Genomic DNA, 20,845 nt, shown 5'->3' on the forward strand with positions numbered 1-20,845 from the left:
TTTACGCACCCAACACGCATCGCCCGAAAAATGAACTTGTTCCTGTCACTTCCTCGTGGCCATTTCAGAAGTGGGCCATTGACGTGACAGGCCCATTTCCAACAGCAGCTGGGAATGTTCAGTTCCTAGTGGTAGCCATTGACTACTTCACCAAATGGATAGAAGCGAAACCTTTAGCCCAAACAACCGCAAAGCATATCAAAAAATTTATTTGGGAATTTATTATTTGTCGTTTTGGACTTCCACAGAATTTGGTAAGCGACAATGGCACCAACTTTGCTGACAAGAAGCTACAGCAGTGGCTGAAAGAACTTCAAATCACCCACACCTTTACCTCAGTGGCACACCCGCAAGGTAACGGTGAGGTGGAAAGAGCAAATAAGAGCATCGTCGAAGGCATAAAGAGAAGACTCTTGGAACATAGATCCGGTTGGGTGGACGAGCTTCCACACGTCCTTTGGGCAAACAGAACGCTGAAGAAGACCAGTACGGGAGAAACCCCGTTCAGTCTCACTTATGGCACTGAAGCCATGATCCCAGTCGAAATCGGTTTACCCTCACCAAGGGTCTTAATCCAACCAGAAGACAATGATGCGGAAAGACGGTTAGACCTTATGCTAACCGAAGAGCGCAGAGACTTAGCCGCCGTGCGTGAAGAAAACTACAAACGACAAATGCAAAAATACTACAACACGCGGGTAAAACTCTGCAACTTCAAGGAAGGAGACTACATACTGCGTAACAACGAGGCTTCGAACCAACAACGCCCAGGAAAGTTGGCCCCGATTTGGGAAGGGCCATACATTATCAAAGAAGTTCTGGGAAAGGGCGCGTACCGGCTCGAAAGGCTCGATGGCACTCCCATCCCTAGAACATGGAATGGAGCTCAATTACGCAAATGTTATATGTAGATCAATTCCAACTTGTAAAGAAAAGGCCTAGAGCCACTTCTAATGGAAATGATTCTCCTTTCATGATGTATTAATAGCTTGTAACCTATGAACTTCCCTTACGGGAAGAAGTAGTTGCGTGTGGAAGGCGGCAATACCCGCATAAACACAACGCCAAAATGTTAAAAAGTTCTAAGGAAAACCTACACGCAGGTCAGATGTAGGTAAAGTTTAGCCATCCTTGTAAGTGCAAGTGACGGTCTTACCCGCACAATCACGAACAAAGAAGCCAAACTTAACTTACCGTCTACCACGTTAAAAGGTTAACTTATGAACACTTAAAAAAGGATAAGAAAAACCTACACGCAGGTCAGATATAGGTCTAAAGTTAAAGCCATCCTACTAAGTGCAAGTGACGGTTACACCCGCACAATCACGAAAGAGGGAGCGAAAACTTCAGTCCATTATCAACCACGTTCAAAGGTTTAACTTAATGCCTTAGAAATTTCGAAAAGGAAAACCTACACGCAGGTCAGATAGAGGGTAAAGATTAGCCATCCTACCAAGTGCAAGTGACGGTTTTACCCGCACAATCACGAAGGAGGAGGCGAAACTTTAACCCATCATCAACCACGTCCAAAGGTTCTTATTCTAAACACTTGGGAAATTGCTAATTTAAACTAAGTATGCAAGTCATAAGTTTATAAAGCAAAGAACCCAAGGAAGGAAATAACAATCTTATACGCAAAGAGATTAATATTTCACAATCAATTACAAGAATGGCTGGGTAACTACCCGCCTAAAAGAAATCTATACAAGGCTAAGTCTATCCTAGCAGTGGGAAGGGATCTTCAGGATCAGGCTTCAGGACCACCTCCGCTTGGACCAGCACCGTCAGAGCGCGACTGCCCAAGGAAAGCCTTAAGGATGCTTAGCCCATCATCAGCAGCAGCAGCTTCATTCACCTTCTCCACCACTGGATGCGGGAAGGCAGCGTACTGATTCACAGCTTGGTCATAAGCAGCTTCAGTATTAACATTGAATAAAGGGAAGTTGGAGGGCGGAAAGCCTCTCTCAGCAAACCCTAGACCAAGCAGGAAGCCAGTCTTCTGCCCATCCTCATGAGAAGCGTTGAGGGCTGCGCTCATTGCATCGTCGTAAGAGGTCTCTGAAAGGACCCGACGCACAACCTACAAAAGAAAATTACAAGTTAGAACATTTTCTAATTACGAGCGGAAAGCGTAAAGAAAAAGATAAAGATACCTCAGGCAACGCTTCTCGAAGCAGCCATTGGAGGGTAGCTTGACTTTCTTTGTAAGCACGTTCGGCTCCGCTTTTATCAAGGTTGGCAAGTTGAACTTCCTTAGCGGCAGCTTCTTCGACGCTTTTGAGTTTCCTTTCAGTACGGTCAAGCATCCCCCTCTGGTCAAGGATCTCCTGCAGCTTCTTGGCATCTTCCATTGCCAAGGCGTCATGAGCATGCTGAAGAGCCTTTAATTTGCATTTAAGCTGCTCATTCTCTTCGCGAAGTGGCTCAGCAACAGCTTCAGCCTTGGCAGCCCTCTCAGTTGAGTTTCGCGCAGTCTCCTTGGCCAGCCGAAGCTGTTCATTCACAGCTTGGGCAGCCTTGGAGCGGGCCTCGAGTCGCGCCTGGACTTCAACCTCGAGGGCCTTGAATGCCTTCTCCTTCTCGGCTGCGGCAGCGGCCAACTGCCGGTTCTCCTCCCGAAGAGCCCGCGCTTCAGATACATCTTTGGCGCGAGCTGCTTTTAACTTGTCGTTTTCACGACAAAGCAGCTCGACGCGGGGCTGCGTTCGGGCCTGGAGAACCCGAAGCTCATTGGTTAGCCTACCCTCTTGGTAGCTAGCCATGGCTTCCCCCAACGCACCATGAGGAGCAGCGTGGCGAGCCCAGTCCACGCACTCCACAGGGGTGCGAAGGGTTGTTCCTCGGCGTATGTTCCATCTTGGAACATACACTTCATTGGAATCCGACACTGCAAAAGAAACAAAGGCAGTTAGGAAAAGGTGACAAAAATATACAAAGAAAAAAGAACCCTACGTACCTGTAGGGTCAATAACAGGCCGATAGCCGCCAAACCCATCACCTGAACCTAAAGGAAATCCATCCAACAGGTCAGGCAGACGGGAAGGTGGCGTAGATCGGCGGGAAGCCCGGCGCGTACCTGATGGTCCGGCCGTCGGTGCCGGTGGCGCAGGTATAGTGGCAGCCGCCGTGGTAGCCATTGTTGGCGCCGTCTCCTCAGCAACAGTAACCGCCGGCTCCGTGAAAGATGCTGTAAAAACTGCACTCACGGCCGGCGGAGACACCTTCTCAGCTGGAACAGCCTCAGGAAGGCTGGAACCAGCGGAAGCAAGCGTAGACGCCTGGGTCGACGCCTCGGGAAGGCTGACCGAGCCTACCGTCATTGGCGGGGGAATACTTACACCAACTCCACCCTGGAATGCGTCAACATCCACACCTGCGCAAGCAAAAGTGTTAGAAAAATTTATTTGAAACAACAAATCTAGACAAGAATTATGGGGGTACTTACGGGGTTTCTTGAGCTTGAACGCACGGACGAGCGGGGGCGAACCCGATGGAGCCGGCCTCTTGGCACCGGTAACCGTCGTCGTCGCTGCCTCCCCGGAGGTAACACCTGCAGCCTCCGGAGCGGTGGTCTCCTCACCACCGGGCTTCCCCGCCACCTCTGCATTATCTGACTCCGAGTCAGATAGGACTACCGGGTCGGCCGTAGAGGCCACCTTCTCCTTGCCTTTCCCGACGGCAGCCTTTTTCTTCCGCACCAGTGGAGGACCTTCTGCGGATTCCTCAGAAGAAGAAATGTCATGAACTCCAGCAGCAGGCACAGCATTGAGAGGTTCAGGGTAGAAGATAGGCTTACCTGGCCGTCGGTGGCTCAGGATCTCTTGGCCTGGCGGGTAAACCTCCACGAACCGACCCGCAGTCTGCTCTAAGATGGGCAACTCGTTCTCGTCCAGAGCACGAGTACCCATCCGCGCAGGACCATCTTCCTCCCGCGGATTCAGGAGCGACTGAAGATCGTTACCCTCTGAAATCAACAAGAAAGTTAGAAAAAATCGTAGTCAGCAAAAAAGAAACAAGACATACCATAAGGGGTAGAGTTCGAACCATATTCAAGGACGATCGGAACCTTATCCGCATTCGCCGCCTTCCACACCCGGCTCATCCCCAGCATCACCATCGCCGACTCCGGAAAACGGAAAACCGGGGACTGGACCCGGGATATCTTCGCGAACCATTCCGCCTCCTCGTAGTTGATGGCGGGAAGGTTCGGAAGCGGCTGGCCATTCTTGAACTTCATGGCAATGGGGATGGCTCGAGCGGATATAAAGAAGAACTCTCTTCTCCATGAGCGAAGACTCCGCTCGGTGGTACAAATCTTTAAACCCTTGATACGGGTTGTAAGAGTGTACCACCCTTGGATGCACCTCCAAGTATAGAAGGTCATCAGGCGGTCAACAAGGGGCTCAAGGCCCAGTATCCGGCACACCCACTCAAAGTGCCGGACCTTGGCAATGGCCATGGGGTGCACCTCTGTCAGGTGCACACCGTGCCTCTCTAGGACACGGTACACAAACTTTGTCAACGGAAACCTAAGGTTCCCGTAGACAAAGAATGCAGCATAAACCCCGATCTTGCCACTAGGGGCATCGTACACAGTATGGTGGGGCTCAGGAAACTCAGGCTCGAGAGACTCGAGCATGAACTTCCTGACGATATACTGGTACAGCTCGACAGGAAGATAACACTGGCATTCGCCAGCAGTCTTCTGATCATCAGCATCGTGAGAAGACATGGTGGAAGAAAGAAGAGATTTCAGAGCAATGCTTTACTGAAAAAGAGAAATTCGCCGGAAATTACTGGAGAAGAAGAGATGAAAGTGGAAAGTGTGAATTGCAAATAACCTTCTCCCCCTTTATATAGCAATCGCAATTAATGCGATGAATTTAATACGGAAGAGAGAGAAATCAAAGGTGCAATGAAACTATGACGCGTGGCAAAAGCAAACTGGCAACAGCTGTCAAAAAGGACGTGTGCCAGAGATTTCGCGGCTACGCGCCCGAAATCCCGTGCCCACGCGCCTGAAAAAGCAACTGGAATGACCACATAATGTCATGTCGCCATAACTTCTGGCACGTCCTGACACAGTCAGAAGAAACTGTCGCACGACGTTTGAGGTATTGGGTTGTTATCCATCCAACTCTTCAAATTTCAAAATTTAAAAATTTGAAGACTAAGGTTCAAAAAAGTAAGCGGGAAAATACCCCTTACCTTGGCAAACAAGCAACCATAAGCCGGGCGTGGGTACAGTGTAAAGGCAAAACCCTTCACATACCTAACACCCGCAGGGAATTGAAGCCAAAATATTTGGCAACCAAGTAACCATAAGACGGGTGCGGGTACAGTGTAAAGGCAAAACCCTTCACATACCTAGCACCCGCAGGGAATGGACGCCAGGAATACCTTGGAAGTAAAGTAACCGTAAGACGGACGCAGGTACAGTGTAAAGGCAAAACCCTTCACATACCTAGCACCCGCTGAGAATTGAAACCAGGAAGGATCTTCTGGGCAATGCTTGTGAAAACGGAAATAATATCCCCGCATTGCGGGAACATCGAGTACTACGTTGTTTGAGGCTCCAAGATGGAATTGGTGGTTTAAACATAATTGATCACTATGTTCAAAAACTACCAGAACCACAGGGAGAATCCGCACAACTAAGACTCAATGCTCCTGACTTGCGAGGAGGTTACAGACCTACCCGCATCATACCCAAAGACCAAGCAGGAAACTCGGGAATTTCTGCAAGTGACAAGGACTTCCGCGGGAAGAACCCCCATGGAAAACCTTACAAAAACCCCTTTTCAAAACCCTTTGCTTAAGTCCAAAAATTCACCTCACTTTATTAGACATTCGTGAGAAGAACATTGGACTGGGGGGACTTGAAGAGGTAGGTCCCAGCAGGGCTCAGTTGGTCCCGCATGACTCACCTTGAACAGGGATGTCTGCGCAAAGACCATCTACTCCCGCAGGACCCACCATGCTCAGAGAAGCCTACGCGCAGTATGCAAGCTGCATACGCAGGGAAAAGCCTCCCAATGGTAAAGTAACCCGCCTGTTCCCGCAGTTGCGGATACAAGCCATCAGGGAAGGCTACCCGCACAGCATAGCTACACGCATAAGGCTTAACACTTACAAATATTCAGTGTCACCTGAAAGAATGAGCAAAGGCGGGAGGGGGAAAACTCCCGCCAAAATGGGCCAGTCCGTATGATGGAGGATCTTTTGCGTGATACCTGACGAGGTAAAGACAAAAGATCTGACCAAGAATGCGACAGCTCACTGACAGCAGCGTGGCAGACAGCACGCCACAGCACTGTGACCAATAGCCGCCGCCTGCCCACCAACTCCTGCCAGACCACGTGCCTAGCCTGCAGTTGGTAGAAGACGAAGAGTGCACGGCACGCCTGCTCTGTGTCAGCCGCTACCTATCCACCACTCACAGGTAGGGCACGTGCATAGGTCACAGTTGGTAGCGTGTTGGGCCGGCTAAACCCCTTGGAAACCCACCTTCGGCTATAAAAGACAGCAAATGGTATTATCATTTGATCATCTACTATCTCGTATAACTTACTTGATAACTGCTCTAATAGTATTCATATACTTTTATATTCAAAGAGCAATATAGACTGATTCTCACGCCGGAGGGTGGTCACAAGGAGGAACCCCCCCCCCTTCTCAGTGACGAGCTTACGGTGTCTGTTTTGCAGGTTCCCTGAAGTACAACTTACTCTGCTGGACCTAACCTTCGTGGGAAACATTACTTAGCCCCCAGATTACCTGTAATCTGTCCGGGGTCACTTAGTGTTTCTTCAATTGGAGAATTTGAATTTAGTAGAGATTTAGTATGGCACATAAAATTATGAAGATAACTCCGTGACAAATGCTAACAGAGACTCGCTGCACATTGGTCCAACAAGGGCAACTAAACTCAAAGATCGATCAATGCCAAACATGAAACAAAGATCCCATTGCACAAACTTAAACATCATCCAAGAGTGTAAAGAGTTCACAACACTAACTCTTGAGATCGCAAATTTTACATACACGGTCGATTGGTACATTTTTATGTGAGAAAATTATGAATTGAAGAGGCAAGTGCAAGACCTTAATTATAAAGGAAAAGTACCAAAACAAACAACTTTGGCCCATTTTTTTTTTCAAAATAGATATCTCTATTTTAGTCTACATCTTTTCAATTATTAAGTTTTTGACCAATAAACAAATGGCATGTCAGCGAAGGCGGCTATGCCTTATCCGCCACTTTATGGACACAGAATTTTATGAAAAGTAAACGGGACCCACCTTTAGCATATAAAAATTCAACACGTGTCAAATGCGGCTAAACTTAGCCTACATCTATGGTTATTTAGCTGGCATCCTTGACTCTTAGCCGGCTTCAGGATATGTGTCTATTTACTTAGTCGGCTCTAAATATTTCTTCTTAGCTCTAACTCGACTTGTAGGCTAAAACTTCACTTAGCAGTCTTCTCTTTTTCATTTAGCCGCCAAAATTGAATATTTTACTAACCTTACCAACCATATTAAATATCTAGCCAGCTTCTATCTTTTTATCTATTGGTCGTCTTGTTAACCGGTGTAAATTTAGCCTCCAAAATTAAATACTTTTACCTACTTAAATAATTATTTAGCCTGTAGGTTAAATATTTTTACCTAGCCGGCATGTTTTAGCAATTAGAAATAAATACATTTACATACCCAAATTTAATTTTTCACCAACCATTTTTATAAAACTATATAACCATCTTCGCTCCATCTTATAAAACTATCTTCACCCTATCAAACTTTTTTACTTTCTTATCACACAAGATCCTCATTTTTAAAAAAATATGTTTGTTAACGTCGTCGTTTACTCGGCTTGTAGGCTAAGCTTCACTTAGTCGTTTTTTTTTTCTTTTAGTCGTCTAATTTTAGCCAACAAAATTGAATAGTTTACCAACCTTACCAACCCTATTAGATATTTAGCCAGCTTCTATCTTTTTATCTCTTAGTCATCTTCTTAGTCTGTGTAAATTTAGCCCCAAATTAAATATTTTTACCTACTCAATTAAATATTTTAGCCGATTTCTATTTTTTTATATCTTTTAGCCGTCAATTTTTTCCTCCAAGCCGACATGTTTTAGCCATCATAACTAAATATATTTACCTGCCCAAATTTAATTCTTCACCAATCATTCTTATAAAACTATACAACCATCTTCACTCCATCTTATAAGATCATTTTCACCCTATCGAAGTTTTTCATATTCTTATCACATAATATCCTCATTTAAAAAAAATATCTTTGTTAATATCGTTGTTTATAGTGGTGGAATTGGCATGTTGTTGATCAGTTTGTTGAATACCTTTTGTTTGATTGCATGAAGCGTGTTTTACAGATAAGTAAAATATATTATTTATGATTATTTAATTTCTTTAATTTCAAAAGAGTGTGGTCTTCAAAATATTACAAGATTATCCTATAAGATGTCTACATTTACTGATCCAATCGATTAGTGAAAGATTGGGATGTTAAGTAAACAAGCATATTTTTTAAAATGAGAATCTTGTGTGATAAGAAAGTAAAAAAGTTTGATAGGGTGAAGATGGTTTTATAAGATGGTTGTATAGTTTTATAAGAATGATTGGTTAAAAATTAAATTTGGTTAGATAATGCATTTATTTCTGATTACTAAAACATGCCGGCTAGGAGAAAAAAATCGGCGGCTAAGAAAAAAATAAATAGAAACCGGCTAAATATTCAATTGAGTATGTAAAAATATTTAATTATGGGGGCTAAATTTACACATGCTTACAAGACGGCTATGAGATAAAAAGATAGAATTCGGCTAAATATTTAATATGGTTGGTAAGGTTGGTAAAATATTCAATTTTGGCGGCTAAAGTTAGACGGCTAAATGAAAAAAAGTAGACGGTTAAGTAAGCTTTAGTCTACAAACCGAGTTGGAGCCGGCTAAAAATGAATATTTGGAGTCGGCTAAGAAGGAATATTTGGAGCACGCTAAATGAATAGACACATATTCCGAAGTCGGTTAAGAGTCAAGGATGCCGGCTAATTTTAGCCGTCTTTGACATGTTGAATTTTTATAGGCTAAAGGTGGGTCTCGTTTACTTTTCATAAAATTATGTGTCCATAAAGTGGCGGCTAAGGCTTAGCCGGCTTCGCTGACGTGTCATATGTTTATTGGTCAAAAATTCAATAATTGAATAGATATATGCTAAAATAGTTAGAAAAAAATGGGTCAAGGCTATTTATTTTGGTAATTTTCGCTGATTATAATTATTCGCAAATCCAACATATGCGATCAGGTACTTTTTTTATATTAACATGTGAAGTAAATGGTTAACTATGATAAATAATAAAAAGCATTATTCTTGTTATATAAACTTTATTTTTATTTAAAATTAAACATCGTGATCATTTAGAACTATGAAGATATTAATTTCATATCCTAAGTTTGGCACCCCCTTTAATCGTTTACCTAACTGATACCCTTCTCCGGTTGAAATTCAGTTTTTCAATTAAATATGGATTTTCAGTCGTTCCCTCTACGTATGTCATTTTCTCGACAAATTTAGTTTCGAGAACGTCTCTACTTCTAAACATGTGTTATAAAATGTTGTTTCTATGACTACATGTTTAATTTCATTCAAAAAGTGTTTTCTTCAAGATCGATAAAGAATATATCTAAATCGTATCTATATGTATGTTAACTTTCATCTTAGAGTTAACTACAATTTTTGTGATTGTGGTTTGATTAAAATAACAGTTTTAATATAAAAAATTAATTTTTGTTTGGTACCTATTGTTGTTTTCATTTTTTTCATTTAAGTCCAGTAGGCTAACAATATATAAAATTACATATAAAATAACCCCTAGAACACCATCATCGCCACCACCGTCGATCACTCTTTTCTTCTCATCGAAAATCCACGTGGCCGGGGTGACACCCGGCTAAAAATTAGCCTAAGCCGCGACTAATATAATCTCGATTAGCAATAAAATTCCGTCATTATGAGAAAAACCTCCTTTATTAGTGATCTAGACATTTCAAAGTCAACAAAAAGTGCAAAAATTGCCAAGTAACGAGCCTGACGTGGAATAATTTCGGGTAACGAGTCAAAAAATAAATAAATCCTTAAAGAGGCCAAATGATCTCGAAAAATTAAAATACATATTAAAGTAGTCGAGACAATTTATAAACTTAATTTTAAAAGGCTCGAATCGTAAAAATTGCAAAATAAGTAACCAAGTGTCGGTGAACGACCCGGTAAAGACCCAACGTCAACTATTTCCAAAAATTAGTTTCTTAGGCTTGTATTATCTAGAATTCAATTCCGTTCAAAGTCTGACAAAAATTATTAGGAATGGGATTCGTTTGATTAGCTAAAATTCGTTAGACGTTAAAACGGAAACTTAAGATTATTGTTTAAACACCTACTTACTAAACACAAACCATATGCCATCACCCATTGTTTTCCCAAAACCAACACCACACATGTCACTTGTAATGATTACCATAATCATTACCATAACACTTGGAAGGCTTCATTTGTTGACAACACATCCATCCAATGATTGCATCTGCTAGAAGCAATGTGTTGTAACATTCTCATCCATACACTTTTCACCCCAATGATTACTCCTAATCATGATGTTGATATGTTGGCTTAATCTCCATCACCCACTTGTCCACACTATCCCTTTCTTTGTCTCTATAAAACCCATGGCACACACACACTCTCTTCACACACAAATTCAAATATTAAACACACACATACATAATCATAATTAAGAAATCATGGAGGTTTAAAATCAAGAATAAGATCAAGAAAACTAGGAAGAATTTAAGGAAGAAGAACACCATTCTCACACCTACTACACTCTCAATCTTATCTCTAGATCTTCAAGAACACAAGTAAGTTTTATTTATGAGTTGATTTCTTGGGTTAACTATGTTAAATTAGGTGTTCTTGAGTTGAGATTGAACTTGAAAGTTTGAAATTATGGATTGGTATGTGTGTATGTATAAACCGTAGGTATGTATGTGTGTGTAAATGAGATAATCAAACTCATTACACATGTACACATTCATCCTAAAGATCCAACATTGATTGCTAAGCTTGATTATAAGTGTCGTTGAATCTCTTGATTGTTTGTTATAAACTTGAATGAATTTGATGTTAGGGTTTGTTGTTAGAATGAAATTTGGATGGATTGTTGAATCAAGAAGTGATATGGAATAATCTAATTAAAAATAGGATAGGATATATGCTAGAATTAATAGTTGAAACTTGAAAATTAACCAAAGATTGGTAAAATTACTAAATAAGGAAACTTTAATTTAAGAAAAGTTGAAATTTGGATTTTGATGTGGATACTTATGATGAATGTGATCAATATGTGATTAATGGCAACTTGAAACTAAGATAGGATGCATGATTAAAGGATTGATTAGCTAACACAATAATTGAATTAGCTAAAAACTTACCAAAATAGGAAACATTGTTGCTTAGTTAATTAATAGATCAAAATTGGATAGAACACTTAGGATGCATGGAACTCTATAAAACAAGTTGAATGAATTAAACTTAGAATTGTACTTAATCAAAGTGGAAAGATTGAATTAGATAGAATTATCAAAAATTAAAAGTTATTATAAAAAGAAACTTTGTTAGTTAAACACTTAGAAAATTCATATTTTGATTTATTAATTAACTACTTGAACTTATACATATATGATATGATGATTTGAACCTGGAAATTTAGATATTAATATGATATTTGTTCATATAAAAATAACAAGCTTAACTAATAACATTGTTAAGGTAATCTAAAATACGAACTAGGAACCGAAAAACTTGATTAAAGTATCTTATGAACATATATAGTCAAAACTGCTATTTATGGTAAATTACATGTTATTGTATGTGTGTTTAGTTCATATGATGATTAGTATAGACTTGTGTAATTTATTTGACTCGTCGGTAACTTAAATAGTTGAAAAATCGACTTTTAAGCAAAACCAACACAACTATTAGGGACTGCTTTAGAACAGCCCCTAAAGTGTTAAAATACCCATGTATAACATAAGTTAATACATGAGAAAAGGGCAAGATGATAAAACTTAGTCCAAAACGGTTCGTGTCGTGCAAACCGACACGAAAACGTTAAAAAGTTGCTATTTTAAGAAAATATTAACAAAAATGAAAATAATATATTTTCACAAGTTAACTTGTAAAACTTGATTAATATTTATGTAACAAATATTTTTCATAATTTATAAGTTACATTTTTAAACGAAAAACCAAACTAACGCATTTTAAGCATAAAGCCGACAAAACCGACAAAACTGACGAAACCGTCAAGTTTTGTGAAAAATAAAATATTAATATTTTCTTGAAAGATTTCAGCAACTGAATCTTAAGGTATTTTCTTTTATTTTAGTTGTTTATTAATTAATTAATAGCTAACGGAAAATCGAACTATGTGTACTCGCTTATGTGTTTATGTGTTTATGTGATTATAGAATAAGACTTATAAAATAAAAAGGAGTTTTGTATAAAAACTAAAATCAAGTTTTTATTAACAAAACGTGTTCTAATATAGGACACGGGATTTTCAGAAAAGGCTACAAGACAGTGAGTTTCTCTATCGAACCCTCCTCGATTGTTAATTGGAAATATTTTCAAATCGATATTTAATTGTGTTTTGGGGGAAAAGCATATTCTTTATTACATATTGATTTCGTTGATGTTTTATAAAGGCATTTTATTTTACAAATTGGTGTATAATGCGGGATGAGTCTAGTTGGCTAAATAACTGTTAACCGAATTAGTAAGGGCACAGAAATATGGGTAGATCTATCGAGGTGACGCCCCCCATTTTCATTCGCGTTGGGTTAAAAGTGGGTATATTTTGAGTATGGTATGTTTCGAGTTATCAACTGAGATGTCATACGCAATGTTGTATTCTTTGCTCGTCTACAACAGCTCAATTTGTTTAAGAAATGAAATGCCTATTGATTTGTGATGTAATGACGGTAGATCATTACACACGATTTGGTGTTATAATGGTGGTAAGCCATTATACACGGATATTTTGGATATAATTCGGGGTGTAGTGACGATTATACACGAATTGATATCGGACTTGTTAATTATTTGGATTATGTTTTCGATTCATATATATATATATATATATATATATATATATATATATAAGGACTATTTTTATATAAAGGAAAACTCACCAACTCGTTGTGTTGATCGATATTTTAATATGCTTTTCAGGTAAATAAATGAAGTATGAAAGCTTCGAGAACAGAGCGGGAAAATAGTGACGTGTGTTTGAATGAAAAATGTTGACCTTATGTTGAACTTGTAAATTGAACAAAATCGTGTAATATGACACGTGTAATAACTCTGATGGTTAAATAAAGTTCAACTTTGGTTTGAAATATATACTTAAATGTAATTGGCTGAAACGACGTCTGTCACCGCCTGAAAGACTTGGTCAAAGTCTTCCGCTGTTTAAATTAAGATTTTCGGGGTGTGACAGAGATTGGTATCAGAGCCAATGGTTATAGTGAATTAGAAATTTTGGGTAAAATTTCTAAACTATAACCCGTATATTCAAACACACGATTTTCCCTCCTCGCGAAGCAAAGGTATAATCAATTAAATGATTATATATATATTTTTTAATAAAAATAAATAAATAAAGTTGTAAAGTTCAATATTTAAAGTTTTATCTATATGAATATATAGATATATTTTGTTTACTAGCGATTACTTATTACAAATTATGTAATATGTCACATTCACACACTATTATTAAGATTCGCAACATCGACAATAGGTCGAAGGACCGCCCCCAACGACCTCTGTTGTACCATTCATGCTCTGCGCCAGTGCCTTTTCTGTGAATCTTAATATTCCTTTTAGATAAATTATTTACACACACTCGTAGAGCCTAGTTCCCACTAACCTTAGGCCATATTATATTTTCCTATGCTAGATCCATTTGAAATCGTTGAAGGATGACGATGCGACCCTACCTCTTAAGATTCTCGTGATGCGTAACTCCGTTATTAATATTGTTGTTATTTTAATTCTTAGAACCTATTTAGGGAATACTTAGACTTCTAGTAACTCCCTCTTATTACTCTAGATAGATATCCTATAACTTAGATAATCTGGTAAGGAATATTTGAAAATTTGTGATCGGTGCTGATACGTATCACACATATTTAGTAGTTATTTTAGTAACTTTAAACAAGTACGATAATTTTCCATTATCATGATGATCCTTTGGGTTGATTATTATGTGGTTGTGAATATTTCCTATATTTATTCACATGCCTTCAGTAATTAATAATGACCTTTGTCTATTTCTGCTATTCGAAAATAATAGAAACGACAATAAACCACCCAATATAAGACAAACACCTATCATTAGAAGATCTAAGTTATCGACCTTCATTGAAAAATAAGTTCAACAAGTCACACAATACATTAACGCTACATTGAAGCAACAATCAAGGACATAGTGCAAATAAAGACACTAGCAATGGAGCTACAATTTGAAATCCACTAGGAAGAGTAAGATTGAAAGTGCCTATGATGATTTCAAGAGTTATTATAACCCAATAGTATGCATTAAGTTGAACATCAGGTAACCAAGAAATTCGATAGATAGCGATAAGCAAACCCAATGCTATACACGGAATTCAGTAGCTAGCAATAAGCAAAATGTTGTTTTGATAAATGAGCGACACACCCAAAAAGGATTGTCCCAAGTTCCAAAATTAGAATGCTAGAGAAAGATCCATGGAAGCTCGTAAGGATTCACTTAGTTATCACTAAATAACCATTATTTTATTACCCCTATCTATACTAGAGCCAAGTTAAGTTGATCTAAATGATTAGAGTTATCTCTTGCTAAAAGACCAATCGACTTAGATAAAAGGTAGTCATTAAGTTTACTTATGAAAATAAAAACCGCTATAGTCATTAGTGACTTTAATCTTTCGATAGAAACCCATAACCTTTGTAATGATCTATATACCTATCAAATTAGAAAACCTCAATATAGGCATAGGCTAATTATCCGAAAATCATGCTACGATCGTGGGTTCGGAAAGGTTGGTACGTTTACCACTCGCCGGTGGTTAAACTCTAGCAATGCATGTTGATTAGTGTGATACCAAATTGATGATTATTACCAAGACACATACCCCACGCCCTGAGATATGCCTACAACTCAAGTTTATGTAGAAATTTTCCCTTTAGATTTTCCTAGATAACTTCCATCAAGACATTTCAAGTATAGACTAGATCTTGTACAAGATGATGCATCGATATCTAGATCTCCGTACAGATTTGGCGTCATTAGAAAAACAAAATCTATTCAAACAACTTCAGGAACTGGAACTGAACAAACCAACCATTAAAATTCGATGTCCAATATCGAGAATTGATGATCTATTTGATTAGTTTCAGGGTTGACCAGATCCATACCTGAAGATCGACTTACCAACTAAATATCAATGTAATAAGATCTTCTAAAGACATTTAGAAACACGATAGTATCATTATAAGTTTGTAAGTCATACCGGTTAGATTGACAAATAAGTTGTAATCTCATGAAAAGGATATGCAAATCCTACTTGGATGACATAAGCACATTTATTCACAAACCATAAAATTCACGAACAACACTTTTTAAGAATAGTTAAAGGTATAAAATTCTCTAAGTATGATTTATGAATTTGGGAAATTCATTATGTTGGACACATAATCAATAAGAAAGGTATACATGTAAAGATTGAAGCAACTGAAGATGTGGAGACACCAAGGTCTCCTACCGAAGTGCGACAATTTCTAGGCCCTATTGGGAATTATTGGAGATGAATAGTCAATATTAGGTTGACCTTTGACGATATTAACCCAAAAGGATAAGAAATATGTCTGAAACAATAAGATAAGAGGAACCTTCTCAATTACTGAGCCAAAATTTTATAATGCACTATCTTGCCCCTCCCAGAAAGAACACATAGATTTATAGTGGTTGTGATGTTCTACGCTTAGGTCTTGTATGTATGCTTAGGTAAAAAGACAAAAGATGATAGTCCATGCATCATGATAACTCAATGTGCATAAGAAGTATTATACAACTCACATTTTGAGCTAGGAGTTGACGCTTTTATTCTTAAGACTTGAAGGAACCCCTCTTTTTATAGAACATAGTGTACAAATTACACCAACCATAAGAGATTTCTATGTGCTGTAGATCAAATGGAATTCAAAATGGGGAAGCCCATTGAAGTAGAACCACTCAATGATTACAATTGCGATATTTGTTACCACGTTGGTAAAATGAATATTGTAACTAATGATTGAGTATAAAAGAAAAAGCCTTCACATATATGTACGATGTGATTAACATTACAAACAAGTCTTACAACTCAGATTGGAAAAGTACAAGGCAAAGCCTTGAAGAAAGAAAAATCTAAAACTAATTGAATAAAGTTTAGATGCCTCGATAGGAAGATTTATGTGAATTGGTACTAGACAAACGCATAAGTCTCAATGCTCAATTCATCATAGATTTCATAAACGAATTCCCATAACACCTACGTAAGCACGACAGTCTATAGGTAATAGAAAATCGATTAGATCATTCTCTAACCATTAGGAAAAAGATAAGATGGAGAAAATAATTGATTCCTAACGGAAAGAATGCTAGAGTAATCTTGTAAGGTAAATTGACAATTATGGTTCCGGAACATAATTGTGAATTTACATGTACATTTGAACGGTTCATGTCGTGCAAACCGACACTAAAACGTTAAAAAGTTGCTATTTTAAGAAAATATTAACAAAAATGAAAATAATATATTTTCACAAGTTAACTTGTAAAACTAGATTAATATTTATGTAACAAATATTTTTCATAATTTATAAGTTACATTTTAAACGAAAAACCAAACTAACGCATTTTAAGCATAAAGCCGACAAAACCGACAAAACTGACGAAACCGTCAAGTTTTGTGAAAAATAAAATATTAATATTTTCTTGAAAAATTTCAGCAACTGAATCTTAAGGTATTTTCTTTTATTTTAGTTGTTTATTAATTAATTAATAGCTAACGGAAAATCGAACTATGTGTACTCGCTTATGTGTTTATGTGTTTATGTGATTATAGAATAAGACTTATAAAATAAAAAGGAGTTTTGTATAAAAACTAAAATCAAGTTTTTATTAACAAAACGTGTTCTAATATAGGACACGGGATTTTCAGAAAAGGCTACAAGACAGTGAGTTTCTCTATCGAACCCTCCTCGATTGTTAATTGGAAATATTTTCAAATCGATATTTAATTGTGTTTTGGGGGAAAAGCATATTCTTTATTACATATTGATTTCGTTGATGTTTTATAAAGGCATTTTATTTTACAAATTGGTGTATAATGCGGGATGAGTCTAGTTGGCTAAATAACTGTTAACCGAATTAGTAAGGGCACATAAATATGGGTAGATCTATCGGGGTGACGCCCCCCATTTTCATTCGCGTTGGGTTAAAAGTGGGTATATTTTGAGTATGGTATGTTTCGAGTTATCAACTGAGATGTCATACGCAATGTTGTATTCTTTGCTCGTCTACAACAGCTCAATTTGTTTAAGAAATGAAATGCCTATTGATTTGTGATGTAATGACGGTAGATCATTACACACGGTTTGGTGTTATAATGGTGGTAAGCCATTATACACGGATATTTTGGATATAATTCGGGGTGTAATGACGATTATACACGAATTGATATCGGACTTGTTAATTATTTGGATTATGTTTTCGATTCATATATATATATATATATATATATATATATATATATATATATATAAGGACTATTTTTGATATAAAGGGAAACTCACCAACACGTTGTGTTAATCGATATTTTAATATGCTTTTCAGGTAAATAAATGAAGTATGGAAGCTTCGCGAAGAGAGCGGGAAAATAGTGACGTGTGTTTGAACGAAAAATGTTGACTTTATGTTGAACTTGTAAATTGAACAAAATCATGTAATATGACACGTGTAATAACTCTGATGGTTAAATAAAGTTCAACTTTGGTTTGAAATATATACTTAAATGTAATTGGCTGAAACGGCTTCTGTCACCGCTCGAAAGACTTGGTCAAAGTCTTCCGCTGTTTAAATTAAGATTTTCGGGGTGTGACAGCCGGTATATTCTCCCTCCTCCTCTCTCCCTTATGGTGAGTGATGATCCCGGTTTTTGGAAACTTGTGGAGTATGACGGTTTTGTGTGGTAGTGGTCGCCAACATCTCATCTAGGCGTTGGGCGATGGTGGCGGTTCTACGGTTCTAGTTTTAGAGGCAGGGAGACATAGATGAGGGCATATGTTCTTAGGAACTAAGCTTTTGATTGGAATTAACGATGTGTTGATGTAGTTCTGTGAATAGACCATTGTACCTAAGTATTCCGAAATTTTTTAAACATGAATGAAATGTCTCAAAGTTCCTAGATGGATTGCTTTCCCCAAAATTTTCTTTCTTATTTTAAAGATAACAAACCCAAAAATAATATTTTCTTTCGAATCTTCTATCAAGGTCTGCATCTAGGTTTAAAAGGTTTCATGCCTTTAACCTTATTAAAGGCCAACTTTACCCCAACGTGGGTTTCATTATACTTGATTAACGGGTATTAGTAGGATCTCATAAACTTACACTCTATCGTATTCTCACATAAACAAACAAACAAAACCAGAGTATGTCATATATGATCATACATGATACAAGGGGGGTTATAACAAAAAGATTAAAGTTGTAGTAAGTGAAAATGGTTTTTATGGCTCAAATGCTTCTTTTTTTTTGGGTTGGGGGGGGGGGCATGTTTGGCGGTGTTTCTAGGATTTGTTTTTACATAAAACTATGCTTATAAAAAAGGTTTTTATCCCTCACATGCTTTTTATTGGGGGTCGGTGGGTGGGTGGGTGGGAAGAAGTCATGTTTGACGGTGTTTCTAGGATTTGTTTTTACGTAAAACTATGCTTATAAAAAAAAGACGTGGCTTACAAAAACTTGGATCCCATAATTAGTCTCTTTGGTAATCACCGATGAAATTTGTTTGTCGATGATACTCGTTTATTGTCTTTCGAAAAGGTTGTTTATAAAAGCATAACATCATAGCATGGAAGTGGTTAAATCCATGATGGATCCCAACATAATTGATTGCCTCATAGTGCAATGCAAGGATATTGCTACCTCACGGTTGCTTGGATGTATTCGGTGTTTGATAAGACTATATGTAGTGGAGAGGCTACAAAATGGAGCGTTTTGCGTCATGTGGCGTCCAGTCAGCAAATTGTGGGTTTTTGTTCTAGGGGTTTAATGTGTTGTGTAGCCCATATATATATATATATATATATATATATATATATATATATATAATGCACCAAACAATGGCAAATTAAGACACCCATTTTTAAGTAATTTACAACACTTCAAGCATGAGGTACATGTGTTAGTAAGGGTAAACATGTCTTTTAAACACAATCCATTCAACTTACAAGTTTGGTCCCTCATCTTTAACCATATTATATTTTTAATTTAACTTGTAAACTAACTTCCCACCCATGATTTTTAAACGACAATAGCCTTTTCATACGTTAATAGTTTTATAAACAAATTGCACCATAAAAACGAGCATTTTATTCACTTTAATTTGGATATGATATTGTTGTAATTTTTTTTTCATTTTAAATAAATTAATATGTAACGTAGGGGTGTTCAGTGTCGGTTTTGTTGGTTTTTAAGTTAAACTTATGACTCCAACCGTTAATACTGTTTTTTTGTCCTCCAAGACCAAACTCAACTATTGAAAGTTGAAACCGAATCGTTACAGTCTGGTCTGGTTTCATATGGCCAAATGCAATTAAATTTTAACTATATCTAATATATATTACAAAACATATCTATTAGTTAATAAAAAAAAGATTAAATTGCATTCAACATTTACAGTCTGGTCTGGTTTCATATGGCCGGTTGCCGATATAAAACGTGAACCAACCTTCACTACGTTCTGAAAATTTTAAACCGACAACAAACCGAAAGTAAAAAAAGAAAAAGAAAAAATAAGTCAAACCAATGACCGATTTAAACGATTTCAAGGTTTTAACCGAACTATAAACACTTATATTTGTACGTGATTAACAGGTTCAAACACCCGCTGCATCGCGCGGGCACTCGTCTAGTATATATATATGTGTGTGTGTGTGTGTGTGTATGTATATATATATATATATGTAAGACACATGTGAATATAATAATAAATGGAAAAGGAAGAAAGGGCGATAAGCAGTCCCCCAAAAAAAAAAAATTCGCCCAAAATTCCCCAGGGATACGGTGTTGTAGCCCCCTTGTCGACCCAAAACCATTAAATTTGTACCACTACGGGTGGCTTTAAGGTGTTTTTCTCTGTATTTGAACATGCCTTTACTACATATTTTATCGTCTTCTGTTGGTCACTTACTTTGGTGAGGTGGTTGTGTATTAAAATGACAAAGGCGTATCACGAAGTTGGAAAATATGATTTTTGCACTAACTTTGAAAATAATAGTTATATTTATATGAGTTATATAACTAACAATTTATAGGTTTGCATTCTCCTAATAGTTTTTCAACAAACTAAGATGCATACAATTTGTAAGAAGAAAATTGGTAAAAACATGTACCACAATTTTCATTGATTAAGAAATCTATATTTTCATATAAAGCATTTCATGAGGGTTTTTTTTTTCG

Source organism: Bidens hawaiensis, unplaced genomic scaffold (assembly GCF_021521415.1).
Source record: "Bidens hawaiensis isolate Kalapana, Puna unplaced genomic scaffold, B.hawaiensis_p1.1 tig00003115_1, whole genome shotgun sequence".
NCBI classification, from domain to species: domain Eukaryota; kingdom Viridiplantae; phylum Streptophyta; class Magnoliopsida; order Asterales; family Asteraceae; genus Bidens; species Bidens hawaiensis.